Genomic DNA, 5,462 nt, shown 5'->3' on the forward strand with positions numbered 1-5,462 from the left:
GTGATATTCAAAAAATCGCCAGTAATTATGATGAATAATACAAAACAAAAATGGTATAGTTTTATTTTTACTATAATAGATTATCATCACAAACCTATTCCTCTTCCTTTGTCCATTAATTTATAATTTTTTAGAAAAAATCTGTTATGAATAAGTAAAACATCAAAAGGTAAAAAATAAATACCTTCTCCGTACCGCACCCTCCTCTTTCAGCTACCGCTCCCTCCTCTTCTTTTATCAAACGAAAAGGGAAAAAGAAAAAAGGGAATGTAAAACGTATGCGACACATCGTAACAGGAGGTGGAAAGAACAAGAGGACAACTCTAGATTATGCTTTCCACTTTAATAACATAACGTAAGTATATCTACACCAAAAAGGTAACATTAACAATAAATATTTAACTAAACCTATTGTGCGTTATTCCTTGAACACTAGTCTGGGAGATCGACATTAGTTAACTCTTTAATTGTATTAATGACAAAATGATGATTCCTAGCAAATAGTGTCGGAAAGGGGCAGGGTCATCCGAGGATAGGCCCCACTCTAAGATAGTGTGTAGGGGAAGGTGATGTCGAAAAGGGCAGCTAGCCTTAAAACTATAATCCTGTAAGTTTAGGCCCCCTCTAAGATAGTCTCATGTCGAGAAGGGCAGCTAGTCTTTAACCCTATGAGTTTAGACCCCTCTAAAAATGTGTCGGGAAGGGGTATGTCGAGAAGGGCAACTAGCCTTAAAACTATAATCCTCTGTGATGAGGCCTCTGGCTATGTACCGTCAAGGTAATAGCAGTAAGGTTAGGTTCGTTCCCTTTTTCAAAAAATTCCGCGGCATACTAAAGCATGTAGCTAAGCCCCATCAAGATAACACCAGTGAGGTGATGGAATCAATTACTTTTTCAAAATTCCGCGGCAAAAACAAGTGTACGTGGTTAGGTTCTGTCAAGATAACAGCAGTGAGGTTAGCCACGTTCTAAAATTCCGCTCCAAAACAATTGCACTTGGTTAGGACCTGTCAAGATGGCAGTTCAAATTCCGCGCCCCACGTAGTTAAGATGGCAGCAGCCACGTTCTAAAATTCCGCTCCAAAATAATTGCACTTGGTTAGGACTTGTCAAGATGGCAGTCCAAATTCCGCGCCCCACGTAGTTAAGATGGCAGCAGTGAGGTTAGGACTCATCAAGGTGGCAGCAGTGTGGTTAGCCACGTTCACTTGTTCAAAATCCGTACCAAACAAGTGTAGGTGGTTAGAACCTGTGAAGATGGCAGCTGTCATCTTGAGAGCTGTCACTTTTTTAAATTCCGCGCCCCATGTTTTTAAGATGGAAGCAGTGAGGTTAGCCACGTTAACTTGTTCACAAAAAGTAAGGTTAGGACCTGTTAATATGGCACTTTAAGGTTAGCCGCACCCACGTGCTTAAAAAGTGAGGTTAGGGTCTGTCAAGATGACAGCTGTCAGAAAGCACGTGGCTTTGCTTACAAACAAACCGCCACCTTGCGCAGTAGCCTCTAGGCTAGCTGTCCCCATAAGACCCTGTGTATAGCCCTCATCTTGCGCAATCGCCCCTAGGCCTCTCATAAGAGCCTATATATAGCCGCCATCTTGCACAGTAACCCGTGACCCAGGTTCTAGGAGTTAGTCTCATAAGAGCCTATGTATAGCCGCCATCTTGTGCAATTCACGTCGTGAAGGTCATCTGGCCGTAAAACTAGGGCCCTGTGTAGTTTAGACTCCTCCATGTGGTTAGGTGTGCTCTCTTGTGTGAACCCCCTATCCCCTACTACTTAACATGGCGTCGCGAGAATCGCCATTGGCCTTCTACTTAATTTTAAGAAAAGAAAGAAATACAATTTCAAATTTTTGTTCAAGTAAATTGTAACTCTAAGACATCTCCTGTTCAGCCATTCATCCCGCGCGCTTTCTTTCCTCTGTGTTCCATGGTAAATCCCCGTATCAGTTATTATTATCATTATTATTGTGCCCCTTGCATTTTTGGACGTATTACAAAATGGCGTCCAGAAAAGATATAGACCACACAGGCTAAGATTGTATAGGCCTACAAGAGAATCTTGAGATATGAATACATTAGGAGACCATGACTAACTCGGCTCGTCTATTTTCAAAAGGCGGTGGAGAACAGAGCAATGCCAGGTGAATTGTTCCAAGAAAACAATATTTTTTTATATTATTAACATACACACTTGAAAAATTGAACCCGAGGCGATAGGAAGCAACTCGCTATTACTGCGTTGGAAGAGAGGAATAATCACGACTACAGTGGAATTTCTGAAGAATTACTGCTCCAAAATAAGAAAAGACGGCAAGATACTTGCTATAGCACAGTAAAAAAATATAAAGACGGCGCAATATATGAATTTGCCGATAGAGCCGATACGCAAGATTAGCAACTCATCGGAACTCATTATCTAGAAGTGTTGGAGAAAGAGGAAGATACGAAAGAATTATTCCTTAAGAAAAGAATTAAGGAACAAATTGAATTTTCAGAAGATAAAAAATTTGAAGTAGTAGATTCCTATAAGACAAGACCGAAGATTCTATACAAATATAGATAATTGATTGGCTATAGCGCAAAGAAAAACAAATAGAATATTTAAAAGAGAGAATATTATTCTAATAAATTATCAAAATGAACGCTTACTTGTCGAACTTGTTTGATAATATTGACAGCTGTACCATGCTAGTTGCTTTACGTCGCACCGACACAGATAGGTCTTATGGCGACGATGGGACAGGGAAGGGCTAGGAGTGGGAAGGAAGCGGCCGTGGCCTTAATTAAGGTACAGCCCCAGCATTTGCCTAGTGTGAAAATGGGAAACCACGGAAAACAATTTTCAGGACTGCCGACAGTGGGGTTCGAACCTACTATCTCCCGAATACTGGATACTGGCCGCACTTAAGCGACTGCAGCTATCGAGCTCGGTAGCTGTACCATGAAGAAGATGTCTTGCTGAACACGAGATGGACCAACCTGGAGGGAGGTGTGATCCAGCCAGCTGACCATACCTAGTGTGAGAGGAGGACTCCAACCGAACCTCAGACCGTGGCCAGTGGTGACCAGCCATATGACGCAGAAAGAGAGCTACTGACGACTTAACTGATGAATGACGAGCTAAGTTTTTACTATAAATATTTTAATTCTTAATTTAGCTAGGCATATGTGTATAGTATAAAGTATTATAAGTGCAAGTGAAACAGTGAAGTGATGTGTGTTACGTATAATTTGTTGATACTGTATTAGGTTAGTACATAATGAGATCGATATCTCGTGGGAATTGGCTATGCGTAAAATAAGTGGATTATCATAGTAATTAAGATTATGGGAATGAAGGTAAAGTATCAAACAGATGAATGTAAGGATTTGCGAATGTTAAATATCAGTTACAGATCTCGTGAAACCATTCAGGCAAGGATTACGTCACAAGTGGATCATATGTGAAGAAGTGCGATATATATACGAGTTATTCCTTGTCAAATAATGTTACTAGATACATGATTTAAATATTTAAGGTTAAGCATCGTAATCTGAGAAGAGAACTGATCCATTTAAGGAAGTATTTATGTAAAGAAGAAAAGTACGTCTTAGTAATCGCTTTTATGTTGGAAGAGGTTATGAGTAATGAATTATGGTATTGATAATGAGGATATGGAATTGTTTGAAGGTTTAATAGTTGAGAAAGAAGTTATATGAAATAATTTGAGAATGGTAATGCGAATTTATGCCTTTGCTGGCAGGACCTAGTGTTTACAATGCACTATGTCTTCTGTTATAGGCTAGAGCAATTTTGGTACTTTCATACATCTGTCTCTGTCTTATCCTTGGCTTTGACAATATGAAAGTGACTGAGGTATGAGCGATGCTAGTAATGCCAATCCTTATGCAGTCAGTCCCTGTTATGAATGGTGTGAAAATTTTGCTCATGGGGTCGGTTTGTGTATGCATTTCAGTGGGCTTGGCAGACTGATATGTAATAGCAACTTCTGGCTCGGTGAGGAAAGCAACGGGAAACTACCTCACTCCTCATTTCCCCAGTACGCCTCTTCAGTGAAGCCTAAGCCATCTATGACAGCTGATGGCAGAGCTGTTGAGGATCCCACCAGCGGCATCGCTGACGGACTGAACATACATACAATGCGAATTTAGGTGATTACAAGACGTAAATATGGTCGATAAAAGTTAAAATATTCATGTTTGGATCAAATAAGTGATGCAAGCACAAGGAAGGAAATACGCCGTGGGAATAACACAAAATAAGGTATGAATGGTGGATTTATATGTATAGTTGAGATTAGAGAGTTACCATAATGTCAAATACAGCTGTTGATGTTGAAATATTCGTGTCTTATGACATATTCTCATAACATGTGTGAAGTGAGAGATATATTAAGTCGGTATAGCCATAATGTACAACGTAGTTATACAGTATCGAGATATCATAAAATAAATACTTGCGGAATTACTTGCACAAGCATGACATGTTGAATATGAGTCTAGTAAGTAAGTGTATGCATATTGAGCCTTATAGTAGCAAATTAAGAATTATTTAGTTAGAAGTGTTGTAGGTTATTTTATATTTTGAGTGATGATTAATAATTTATCTGGTATTTCAAATGATAGGCTAGGATGTTAGGAGCCTAGATTTTGGTAGGCAATAGGGATAGTAACCTTAGCCCGTCAATGGTCAGAAAGTATTTCATTTTAAACTTCAATGTGATCATGTTATTGTGATTGATTTGAATCATGAATTTTCTTGCAAGCTAATTAAGTATTTACACGGTAATTGAATGACTGATTTAAATCTCAGACATAATAATATGTTAAGAAACACAAGTTCATTTCAGAACCAATGGATTCAGTTTATTATTTTTTTATGAAGCCAGCGCTGATTTAGATGTAAAATATTGTGCATTATGACTGATTTCATTCATCGATGATGGAATTTCATGACGATTCGAGTTGTCTATTCTTTCATTTATGCTTAATTTAATAAATATCTTCTGTTATTTTGTTATTTATCAAGTGAGTGATGATTTTTAGAGGTTGATTGTAGATAGACTTAGTTGTTAAGATGTTCATCATATAATTTACGTCGAATTTATGCGGCGAATTATTGATTTATTCAAGATTGCGATAGGATGGAGACGTTCATCGTTTATCGTCACGTGCGTTCCCTTTCTTTTCTCAGAATTCACGTTAATCTAAGCCTAAAGGCCGGTCTCCACTGATTAACATTTAACACCAACATGTTAAATTCAACATGTTACAATTGACATGTATATTGTGATTGTGTCTTCCAATTGACTTTGCATGTTAACTCAGAATGTTGAGGTTAACACTTTTAACATGTTGGCGTGTTTTCCGCTCCAAGTGGAAAACATGTCAAGTCAATTCGTTGTTCGTGAGATGTTGGCACGGCTTCGACAACTTCCATGCTGTATACCAACAGC

This window comes from Anabrus simplex, chromosome 1 (genome assembly GCF_040414725.1).
Source record: "Anabrus simplex isolate iqAnaSimp1 chromosome 1, ASM4041472v1, whole genome shotgun sequence".
Classification (NCBI taxonomy): domain Eukaryota; kingdom Metazoa; phylum Arthropoda; class Insecta; order Orthoptera; family Tettigoniidae; genus Anabrus; species Anabrus simplex.